This window comes from Coturnix japonica, chromosome 10, assembly GCF_001577835.2.
Source record: "Coturnix japonica isolate 7356 chromosome 10, Coturnix japonica 2.1, whole genome shotgun sequence".
Lineage (NCBI taxonomy): Eukaryota > Metazoa > Chordata > Aves > Galliformes > Phasianidae > Coturnix > Coturnix japonica.
In genome coordinates this window covers 12666033-12678044 of record NC_029525.1, presented here as the reverse complement: position 1 = coordinate 12678044, position 12012 = coordinate 12666033, and the positions used below count along the sequence as shown (strand labels likewise).

At 44.5% G+C, this 12012-nt stretch overlaps 1 protein-coding gene across 9 annotated transcripts in view; it reads left to right on the top strand.

The window, feature by feature from the left end:
* The first annotated feature begins 11168 nt into the window (after window positions 1-11168).
* Window positions 11169-12012, top strand: part of AKAP13 (A-kinase anchoring protein 13) — a 146802-nt gene continuing 145958 nt past the window's right edge. For 5 of the 9 annotated variants that reach the window (XM_015873121.2, XM_015873125.2, XM_015873123.2 and 2 more), the window contains exon 1: window positions 11169-11277. The gene's annotated coding sequence lies outside the window, so the exon portion shown is untranslated. The remainder of the gene's footprint in view (window positions 11278-12012) is intronic. The other 4 variants (XM_015873129.2, XM_015873127.2, XM_015873126.2 and 1 more) reach the window with 1 other exon arrangement.

Genomic DNA, 12012 nt, shown 5'->3' with positions numbered 1-12012 from the left:
TTCAGCTCTTTAAGATCTTAAACTGCCATGGGAAGAGTTGTCCTTCTAAAAGATGGTGTGAAGGAGAAATAGAGTGATCTCTTGAAGTCATTTGGTGGGCTGGTAGTTTGGCACTTCTTGAAAACATTCTGGAGAAGTCCCATGGTAACGATCAGCTGCATCTGATCAGAAGACAACTTGTAGGCTTTGTGGAAGGATGCAAGTGCTGAAATGGGAATAAATATGCAGTGTTGGTTACCTCCCGTAGGGCACTGAGGTTAAAAGATGCTTTCAATGTTTCCTGAAGTTGCAACAGAGGTTGATCTCTAGCCCATCCCTCTCGTGCCATACAAGGTTTTGAAGTGCATTTCTGTACAAGTTTGTGAGAGTATTTAAAATAATGAGAAATGACCCGCACCTATTTTGGCTGTATCTGTTGTCCTACTCAGGAGCTGTGTCTGCATTATATCATTTATGTTCATCCAGATACTCTGCAAAACAAACAAAAAAGCCAACTTCCAAATTATTTCCAAGGCACTCAGTATTTATGACAGTAATGGCCTTCAGGATAATAATGTTTATTTTTGCATATTCTTTTGCATTGCATATTTGTTTGTTATTAAAATAACTCACAAGCTTGGATTCATGAAGCTTCTGATCCTTCATCAGTACGAGCTGTGACTGTCAAAACTTTTTATAAGTATTCTGAATAAGTCTTTGCCATCTTTCCTACTGAAGTCCATCTTAAACTCACTCAGGAAGCACTGAGCTGCCACTACAACTTCTCTAAGGTAGCATAAGCACACCTGTGTGCACATGGATGCTCTGAGCCCCAAAAGAAAAAGCAAACACGTTTCCTGTGCATGTTAAAGGAGCAGATTGCAATAGTCTTGGACTCTTTCTTCACCTTTCCTTGTGAATTAATCTTGCAGGGGGCTGAACACTGGCCCTTCTAATCCAGCAGTGAGCTTATTCGCCTGTTTAATGCCATCCAGGCAGCATTATTGCTGCTGACCTTGGTGACCCACTTATTTGTAAAGCAGTGCACACTTTGCTGAGCAATGCGGAAGGCTCTGAGGTCTTGGCTCTCTGGTGGGCTCAAGTGCTTATTGCTAGCAACTGATTAACGAGTACTCATGGACAATAAGATTATTTCATTTGGTGTCAGCCAGCTAAAAATTGCAGCCAGTTCTACTCACCTCTGTGCTGTCTGGCAGTGGATTGGTTTCATTCCATGTCTCACGTAGAGGGCAGGCTTTAAAACAGGTTACTACCTTTAGAGGTATAGGTGGGGCTAGGAGAGCAGTGCTGGGCAAGTTGTTTTTGCTCCGTACTTCTGGAGTTAATGCCATCTGTGTCACAAGCTGTTAGATGTGGCTGGCTTCATAACTTCCTAAACAGTTACATTTCTCATGATTTTGCATCAAGACCCATCGATAGGAATGAATGTCATCTGTGCATAAACTCTGCTGTTTGCTTTATCCTAGTGCCTTCAGGTGGTAGGAGGGTGGAAGAGTCTGGGCACAGAGCAGTAGCTGAACATAACAAGGTGAATCAAGGGCAGAACAGAAGGCTTAACTTGCAATTTCCTTGCCTATGTTGGTTTAAGTCTGACCCTCCCATTTGTTCAATGTTTTGTATTTCATTTCCTCGGTTGCTTAACAAAAGGTTGTGGCCAACAGAGGAGCTTCAGAGGTGGGGCGTGCAGGATTCAAATCAAGAACCTGTGTTTTACTTCCAGCAGACGCATAGGTTATTAAAAAAAAATAGGTCAGAGAAAGTAGACTGCAGTTGCAGAGGTGTGGAGGAAGCTTTTAGTCCTGGGTGGCTCCTAATTTGTTCTGTAGCCTTGAGGATGAAAAAGGAAAGTCTGACCTGAATGTTTTGGTGATGCTCGAAAGGAGCTGGATGGGTGCAATTCTGAGCAGCAAAAGGGGATTTGATCTTGTCCCGGAGTTCTGTGTTGAGCTTTAATTTCCAGCTGTAGCACTGTGCTCCTTCCCACTCCCGATGCTCTGGTAGTTGAGAGGTGTAACTTGCAGAGGAAAACATTTGCAGTCCAAGCAGTGGAATAATTGCTGAAGACAAATTCTTTAGGATTGTTGGTCTTCAGCTTGAATTGCTCCTGCGAACATTTACAGATGGACCTAATCCTGAACTTATGGCTTGAGTGGAAAGTGTGGGTGAAATTTGTCAGCCTCTGATTGAAGCAACTGAACTTACAGGATCCTCGTGCTTTCCTCTGACCCAAACGTCATTTCAGAAAAGCCTGGAAACAAACAAAGCCTGGCATACCGAGGGAAAAAGAAAAAGCAAAGTCAGTCAGTCAGTAGATGTTAATCTCATGTAGAAACACTGGGAAAACTTTGTTTTTTTTATTTGTATGCCACCACCCTTTCATTCTTTCTTAATCACCCACATGCGTGTCAGCCCTTTGCCACTCATGACATTTGCATGCAGAGATCTCTGTTGCTTGGGAGCTAATCAGCTTCTGGCTGTCCTTCCTCCACCTGAGGTTCTCAGGAGATCTCTTATTCCTGTGTCACCTGCAGCAATTTAGGTGTAAGCAAAGAGCCCTTTCCTGCCATTCTATCACCTTAGTTTTCAGCTATCTGTAGAAATATCATTTCATTTTCACAGATCTGAAGCATAACAGGGAATGCAAAAATAGAATTGGCATCTGTGTCGCTGTTCTTCACGGCATGAAGTTCTAGTTTCTAGTTGTAACAGTGCTATGGAAAAAGGGCGTCTGAGCCCTTAGACGTCACAGTGAGCACTTTAATTGAGCGTATCTTGGAGCACTTCGTAGGTACAGATCAGAAAAATGATGTTTAGCAATAGATGTTATCTGCAGAGTAACGTCTAGATTGAAGTCTGCTGTTGTTCAGGGCAGGGCACCTGGAGGGGAAAGAAAGAAACACAAGTGAAATTGTTATCTTGGAAGAAGATAACTCAAGCATCAACAAATGAAAAGCACAGAGAATAAGGCTATTTGACCCAAGGTAAAAACAACATTAAATATGATGCTGTGGTCCCTGCCTTAAAACATTTCCCTTCAGAATTAAATCACAAATTACTGAGCAAAACTGTCTTAAAAATAGACAAGTGTTTTGGATCTTGACTGAGTGCCAGAGTGTGTGGTCGCCTGTAGGGACCAGTATCTATCCCAAGCAGTAGTGGTTTAACGAGTCCTACTTTTGCTGTTGAACTTACTGGTGATATGGGCTATCAGCCAGGTGGACTTTTAGCAGTGGTTTGGTTCTCCATGCCCAGCATTGCTGTACACTGTTTTGTCCCTTTTCCTTTATTGATAGCAAAGAAAAATATCCCAGGTCAGACAGTGACCATGTATGGTGCTGTATATGGTCAGCTGAAAGAAAACAAGGAGCAAAATCTTTACCAGTCCTGATAATTATGGCATATTGAAAAGGCTGTACGTGCTATTGATGAGTCCTTCTCGGCTCAGGAAAGCCAGTTAAATATCGTTGGTGGCCTGTTGTTTTGCTTAAGCTAACCCTATTTATTGTTGTGCAGGATTACGACAAGTCCTGGGGAAGGCAGGCAACGTGCAAACAGATTAGCATCAACTACAGTAATATGGCAAAGGGGAGATCCAAACTATGTGGGGTTGTGCTTGCAGTGGGTGAATCACCACTCACACAGGTACAGATGGGCAGATAGACACTGGAAACCCTACATGCACGTGGAATTGTGGGCTGTGCCTTTGTTGTGTTTGAATAGCACCCGCTGGGACTGCTGACACCCAGGGTATTGCACAAGCAGGCGGGTACAGGTGTACTGGCCAAAGGGTGTGTGCTGCAATTACAGTCAGCTGTAATGCTGACTCTTTCCTGCAATGCTCATTGTGTTGATCAATGAGATCCTTTGCTGTATACCTGTAAGAACGAGGGGAAGTCTGTTCGGTGAAAACTGCTTTTGTTGTTTTAACCCAAGCAGGGGGTGGATGGGAAGAGAAATGCAGCAGCAGCAGGTGCTTGGAAGGTTCTAGGTAGATTTGTTGTCAATGATTTGGACATGGGTTACATGGATGCTTGCTGACTTGTTTTGAAAGTCTCCTTCCCAGGAATTACTGAAGCACTGGGCTGTTTCATTGTTGAGCAAAGTCCATGCTATGAGCTAATGCTGTCCATTGATGTCCTTTGCTTCTCTGCTTGCAGTACACTGAGTAGCTATGACCTGTCTCTTGCTAAAAGTCTCTGCCTTTTGAGAGGGAGGGCAAAAATACAAAAACGGTTGAATGAGAGCAGTTTCCTTGTTAGAGGAGGCGGGGGAAAGTTGCATGGAAGTAAAGCAGATGGACCACTGAAAGACACTCTGTGGTTGCACACTGTTTGCTTTCAGCCACCGCTGATGTGAGCTGCCTGATCCACTGTGGCTGCAGGAGGCTCAGAGCAGCACCCTGCGATAAGATCTGCTGGGGCATAAATGGGTCTGTGCATGAAGGAAACAATGGACAAATGTTGTGTAGTTTTCCCGGCTCTGCTGTTGTGTACTTGGTGGTATTTTTGGTGATGCAAGCCCACTTGCCCAAGCTTCTTCCCAGAGGTTGGGATGGAGCAGACCCAGCAATGACCCTGCAGCACAGTATGTGCCTGGAGGCTTCACTCCTAGTCCTCAGTGATCTATAAAGTAAAACCTCTGAGCTCTGCCCTCTCCTTGTGGCCTCATAGAGCCATGTTCATTGCCAGCTGTACAGCCACAGCCCACGGAGCGGCTGTTGAGCCCCGGTGAGACAGCAGGGATGGCCTACGGGACAGGAAACACGTGGGAGTGAGTTCTGGAGTCTGTCAGCATTCAGTTTCTTTGTTGACTGTACCACTTGGCTGATTTTGAAAGCCCAAATAATGCTTCTTGGCCCTGGCACTGGTACGGTGTGTTTCATTTGACTGCTTAACAAAGATAACTAAAAAGATGCTGCCGAGCTGCAATTTGGTACCATGTTTATTGATGTAATGTGTTAATATAGCAGAAAAGCCATTTCAAGCCAAATGATTTCCCAGTTATCTATGCTATGAATAGAGATCAATATTATCTGGAAGTATTAGAGCCTACTCAGGAACAGAAAACACACTCAGCTGTCTTGGGATATGTATGTTCACTTCCTTATAAACTGCTCATGCTGTGAGTGCTGATCAAATAGCTAAATTGCCATGTTTATTGTCATAGTCAATGGGTGATATCTCTCTATTGACCTGGTGCTGATAATGCTTTTGTAGATAGGGCCACAGCTGGGGGCAAGGTTGCCCAGCAGTGCAAAAGTCGCTGTGGTTGTAAAGCAGCAGGTTGGAGCTGAGCGATGCCACCTCTGTAATGTGACCTGGCACTGGAAACAGCAGCTGTTCTCTTGCTTGGACCATGTTTGGATGTGTCTATTGGGTTTGGATGCAGATATGGCAGATGACTGAGGATAAGCAGAGGGTGTTTGCTTTGGAGCATCTCTTGTGGATGGTGCTGTTGCTGGAGCAGAGTGCTTCCCATTCTTTACCTTTCTTATTGCTGGTGCATCTCAGTGATTCTGGAAAAACACCATCCCCAGTACATCCCTGCAGCCAGCTGCCCAAGTGCTGAATTGCTTGAGCTGTTGTGCAACGGGCTGTAATCTGAGCACTTGGTTGCAGATTTTTGTTGCATCATTAGACCTTCTCTTTCATTATTGGTTTAGGAACATTATCCAGATCTCCTTATTTATATAATTAAGCTCTATGTAGCTTTGGTGACAGGTTGTTTTGAGCAATGGAATAATGTAATCCCATAGTGCCTGGCACACCCGGGCTGCCTGGCACCCTGAGCAGCTGCTCCATGGGCAGGGGACAGTGATTCTCCATGGGGACACTGATGCTGGGTGGCACTGGGTGGCACTCTGTGTGGTTGTGTGGGTGGGGAGGAGGTGGTTGCATCCTGGGTGGGTTGCTGCATTTTCTAGGCCTGTCTGTTCCTCTCCCTGCACTTAATCCGTTTGATCTGCAAACAGCTTGGCAAAGAGACCCCAGCTGTTTCCTATGGGGGCTGGGCATGGGGGACCTTGGTTATGGAGCCACAACAGCACGCAGCGTGGGCTTGCACTTGGTGCTTTGTACTAGCACAGCAGGACAGCATTTCATTTGTGTTCATTTGTCAATGCTTGTGTGCTACTGGAATCACAGAATCATAAAATGGCTTGAGTTGGAAGGGACCTTAAAGCCCACCCAGTTCCAATCCCTGCCATGAGCTGGTTGCCCTCTACCAGCTGCCCATGGCCCCATCCAGTCTTGAGCACCTCCAGGAGTGAGGCACACACAGCTCTCTGGGCAGCTGTGCCAGGAGCTCACTGCTCTCTGAACAATTTTCTTCCTAACACTTAACTTAAATCTTGCCTCTTTTGATTTAAAACCATTCCCCCTTGCGCTGTCACTATCAGACCACCTAAAAAGCTGGTCTCCATCTTTTACATAAACTTCCTTTAAGTAGAGAAAGGAAGTTGGTTGCAGTATGTGCATGTTTCCATCCTTATCAGAAGGTTTCTAAGTACAGTAATCACTGTTTACTGTCTTCACTTCTTTTCTTCTTCCCAAGTTGGAGTGCCTCGCAACTGCTAATGACTTTGACTTCATTCCAGTGGCCAAGCAGTTCTTTCTTACTCCATTTCTCAACTGAGAATTGAGACAGAAGCCACAATTAAGTGACAGTTCAGTGAGAGCATAGGGTTGATGTCATTGCCATGATGTCACAGCTGTGCTTTGACTGGGGGCATTGGACTGTCTGACCTTCATGAACCAACCTCATTTATCTTGGTGTCTCATTTGCAGCCTCTCTTCCTTTTCTCCAGGTCACGCAGTGCTTTGCAGGGCAATGTGTCACCTGCCTTGGTTGCCTCAAGCCTGGCTGTGTCAGGGAAAAGGAGAGGGGAAGCAGAAAGATTTGTACTAGAATTTAAAGACTTTGTCTTTTGGGAGTGGTTGTGGGCTTGAAATGTTGTTATTGCATCTGTTTGCTTTGGCTTTCAGCTCATTGCTCCAATATGGTTCTCCAGCAGTGTCGGGAATGGTGACTTTGCTGTGGTGATTCATTGAAGTGCTAAGGTCCAGCACACCTTAACTTACACTTAATTCTAAACTCCCGGAGCTAGATTGTGAAGTCTCATGTAGCCAGTCAGCTGTGGTGCTTATATAGAAACAGTCTAAAGTCCTTACTGTACAAGGCCATCTAGAAAACAGTCGTTGCTACTTGGGATGGATGCTGTGACATAGATCTTTTTAAAGGAGATCAAATCTCTGGATCAAGACCTAATTTTCCTCTTAGTGTATCAGTAAAAAATCTAATGAGGCACAAAAATAATATTATACCATTTCATTTTTTTTTCTTTATAGTTTCTGTCTTCAGCATGGCAATCGTGGTGTGGCATGTAGTTGCGTTGTATTTGTTAACTATTATTTACAAGTTATTAGCTTTTCTCCATGCAGTGTGCCAGGTTTGATACTGCCCACTAAACAAAACATATCTGTTTGGTTTTGGAGGAACCTGGTGCGTGTGGTAAATGTGATGGCTGCATTCAAATCTCTGCTGCTCTGGTAAATATTTAGTGTGATGCTGTGGTTTGCGGACACACTTTGCCTTTACATCTGCCCAAAATAAAGTGGATTTTAGGGAAAAGGTCTTTTATTTTCCCCCCCCCCTTTTTTTGCCTATGAATGTTCATAGCCTTAGCAAATGGGTTTGTCCCGCTGAGTTTCATGGCTGCTGGGATGCTGCTGCTCCTGTCCAGCTGCATTGAGACCTGCTTGGCTTTCCTTGTGGTCAGTGGGGAAGAATTTGGTGTTGTGAAGGTGCCTTCATATCATGTGAAATGCCTTGTCCAGGCTCCCTTCCATAAGGAATTAGGAGGCATAGCTCAGCCCAACTTCAACAAGCATCTTGTGAGCCAGCTTCTCCTGAAAGCCCAGCAGAGACAGAAAAAGGACTTCCTGTAATGTGAACATCGTGATGCATAAGCATAGGCTATACATACATATATATATATATGTGTGTGTGTGTATATATATATATATATATGTGTATGTATGTATATATGTGTATATATATATATAGCAACAAGGTAGCAGCAGCATGCAGATGTGCGTCCAGTAGCTGAGCTTTCCTTGACGTCATTTGATATGTAATTACAGGGAGGTTTTGTGGAATGCAACAGCCAAAACTTGGAAATACTGCGAAGGTTTGTTTGGATGTCTTGGCTGTGGGATTGGCTGTGCTTGGGTTCTTGGCTATCAGAAGATCCCGGCTGTATGAAATAATCCCAAATAATCATCAGTTCATCTCCCAGACCGTTAATGTCCTGTTCTTGGTGCTGGTTTTTCTTTGAGTTTGTTAAAGCTTCATTACGGCAATTACAAACAGATGGTGAGATAACTCATTTTACGTGTCAAAACAATCAGTTTAGAGAGCGGAAAAAAAAAAAACCAAACAGTGCAGTGCTTCTCAGAAGAAGAAATTGGATTTGTGTTCAGGGGAAAATTAAAAGACAACAACAACAACAAAACACACACAAAACCAAGTAGGAAGTGTTTTCTGTGTGATGGCCGTGTTTTGGAAGTTCTCTATTGATTGACTTGGATCTTGCAGAAGGTGCCAGCTGAGCACTGGAGACCCTGTGGTCTGCATGCTTGGGTTCTGCTGAGCCTTCAGGAGGGCCTTGCTGACCACTGCCCACCTTTCAGCTCTCCACTCCTCAGCTGGCTTCTCCTAAATGTGTTTTAGACACAGATAACTCTCTTTCTTGCTGTGTTTACAGTCCCTAATGTTCACTGCATTTATGAATGTGTAGTGAGTACCTTGTGCTGCTTGGCTCCTTTGCCCATAAAGATGCAGATCATCCATAAGTCATTTGGCTTAAGATCTGCTTGAACTGAGATCTGTTGCTGCCTGGCAGAGTGGCCATGGGCAAACCCCTTTATTGGCTGCATGTCATTACTTTGCTGTAATGACGTGGAAGAGATTTATGCGTTTTCTTCCTTGTTAAGCAATATGAACACAGCTATAAGACTTAATTGTTTTATTTTTTTAAAGTGTATATATTTTTTAAAGATTATATATAAGAGAGGTGATGTCTGTGTTCGCCAGTGCTGGGATATTCCTTCCCAGTAGAGGATGAGGGGAAATCCATATGGAGAAACCCTTCTAAAAAGAGTCTACTTATACATTCAGGAGTTATCTTGATGCATCTCCATGAGGAAAGGAGAACCCTTTGGGTGGTTAATTCCTTGATTTGGACACCTTTACTGAACGTGCAGACTTTTTGCATACAGAAATAGAAATATAAGACTTCTTAATATTCTTTGCACCTTCTTGGGCTAAGCTGAAAACTCCTCCAGAATAAACTCAAACAAAAAGCCCCAGGAGAGTAATGTCTTTTTGCAAAGCTGGTTGATTTTCTCCACTTGCTAATACTTTCCAAGTCATAAACATCCTAGTGAGTTTTGCATGTGTGCCTCCATATACACACCCTCATTCCTTAATGGGTATGATGAGAAATCTGCAGTGATTCACTGCACACTCACTGTGTATTTACCAGTGTTATCTCTGCCCGTAATGCTTGCCAGCTTATAGGAGTAGCAGTAAAGCTCGCTGAAGCTCTGCGTGGTATTGAAAGCCAAGTTATCAGTCTCACAAACAAGTGAAACCACTGCACTGTTGTAGTGTATGCCTTGGAGAGAGCTGCTGATCATCACTCTCTCCGATCAACGTGGGATCACTACCAGGAGCCTTGGGTTAATGTTTCTTACTTAATGTAGTTAATCGTTGCCTTATCAAACTGTAACCACTCTTTAACATGCAGTCCTGAAAGCAGCTCTGCAGGAATGCTGGAGGGAAGTTCCAGTCTGTTTGCTTCTGACTGTGAGGGAGGTTTTTACTGGTTAATGAATCCAAAGGACGTTTGCTTCCTCTGCCTGGTACTGGAGAGTTCAGGTAGTTCTTTCAGCTCAGTACTTTGCCATGGAGATGTAATTTAGAAATGTGACAACAGAATAAGGAGTCATGGACTTCTTATTTTTCCCTCATTTCCTCACTGCTTCAAGAGGAACAAGGGGAAGCTTTTTTTCCCTTTTCCAATTTGAAATGGTCTGTGCTGAAGTGCCTATGGAAAAATAACCCTTTTCTGCCTTCAGTGCCCCATAGTGCCTCACAAAGTGCTGTCCCTATCCCTCAGCAGGAGCCCACCAGCAGAATTAAGGGAAGTTTTAGTAACAGCCCTCTCAAAAAACCTTGTGCACAACTGGTGTGGCAGAGTTCAGGTTCTGCTGTGTCTTTGTGGTTGGATGAAGGCTTGTTTTGCAATGCTCTGTCTCTCAGCTTTTACCTTCCCCAGCCAATTCATGGAGCACAATTGATTTTCCAGCTGCTAGCAAGCTTTGCCATTGTTCCTGCTTGTAATTGTGCTTTGAGCTGTGCAGATTGGATCAGGATGTGTGAGATCCCTCATTACAAGCATTTTCCCAACTAAACAGTATAGGAGCAGGCGATGCATTGAGCTTGCATTGGGTGCTGTGTGCCTACCCACAAACACTACTGGTGTGGTAATGAAATGATGGCCAGAGGTGCCCCAGTGACTGTCATTTAGGCCATACAATCTCTCACGCAACATTTAATACACAAAATCACAGCCTGTATTCTTTCTTGACTTGCCATTCGGTTATTTTAACTGTTCTTTCCTGTTGTGCTCCATAGAGCAGGCTTACCCCTAGGGCTGGGGAAGGAAATCTGCCTGTGGAGAAGTGCATGGTTCCCCATCAGGGTTTGGCAGAGGCTTGCTGGTAGATTATGGGCTTCATCTACAGATTCTCACTGGCCACCAACTTGTGTTGGGTGCTTTTGTCTTCTCCAACATGCCTTGTGATAATGAGGGTTCCCGACTACTTTGAAGTGGTTGAGATAGGTGTAGGGGGATGAATTTGCAGGATTTCATCTTCGAGTTAAGCGTGACAGATACCAATCCAACTGTACTGTGGAGGGGGACAGGGCAGGATCAAGCTCAGTCCCACAGATGGGTTTCATGCTTCCTTCACAGAATCCTGGGAGCAGGCTGCTGTCTCCTATCTGCCCACAAGACATAGGTTGGTGGAAGGTTTCCATACCCCAGGTATGGGGCAGGTGTATGTTCCCAGTACAGGCCTTGTTGCATCCCGGTGACTCCTCCTTCTTCTCTTGCAGGAGCTGAACCTTGAGTCCTGCTCTGCTGCTCTATGCTCACTGGGGGAAGGCCTGGAAGGACATCTTGGACTATTGGTACTGCTTCATGCAGTTCAAGTAAGGTCACTTGTTTTGACAGCTCTTGGGTACAAGTGAATGCTGAGGCAAATTGTTCTGGGGGATGGGTTTGCCTGGCTTACCTGCTGGATGGCAAGAGCAGATGTGGATATCTAAGTATGTGATAAGCAAATTTGACAAAAGGAAAATAGAATGGTGTGAAGAGTGCTGAAGGTGCTGGTGAAGAATTACATTTGAGACTTTATCTCTCACAAGTGAACTCGCAGCATGATTCATAGTGCAGTTGTACATGCTCTTATTGTTCCATTGAGCGTATGCCATGGTGTGAAACAGTCTATAGCACTTTAGGCACCAGCTGCTCTTCCCTATTATTTTAAGGCACTGTGCACTTGTCCCTGGGGGTAGACAGGTGGTTGTGGTGTTCTCAGCCCGAGGGTTTCTTCAGAAGTTGCTGGGTATAGGAGTTGGGGCACACAGGGCTCCTGCCCAGGGACCATGGCTATTTGTGGGCCTGATGGGGGCCTGTCCTGCAGTGCTCCAGGTGTTCGTTCAGTGTTGTATTTTCAGTTCTCATAACCTCTCAGTGGTGGTGAACCAGATCAGGGGATGGATCTGACTTGCAAGATGACATGTAGCTACTGTAGGACTGTTCGGAGATGTTGTGTTTCATGCATTTATACTCATTTTCTCCAAAAATACTTAGGTTGGAAAAAAAACTGTTAGCCTAAAGCAAAGAAACTGTGGGAGTCTTCTTTGGAAACGGGTGCTTGCAGA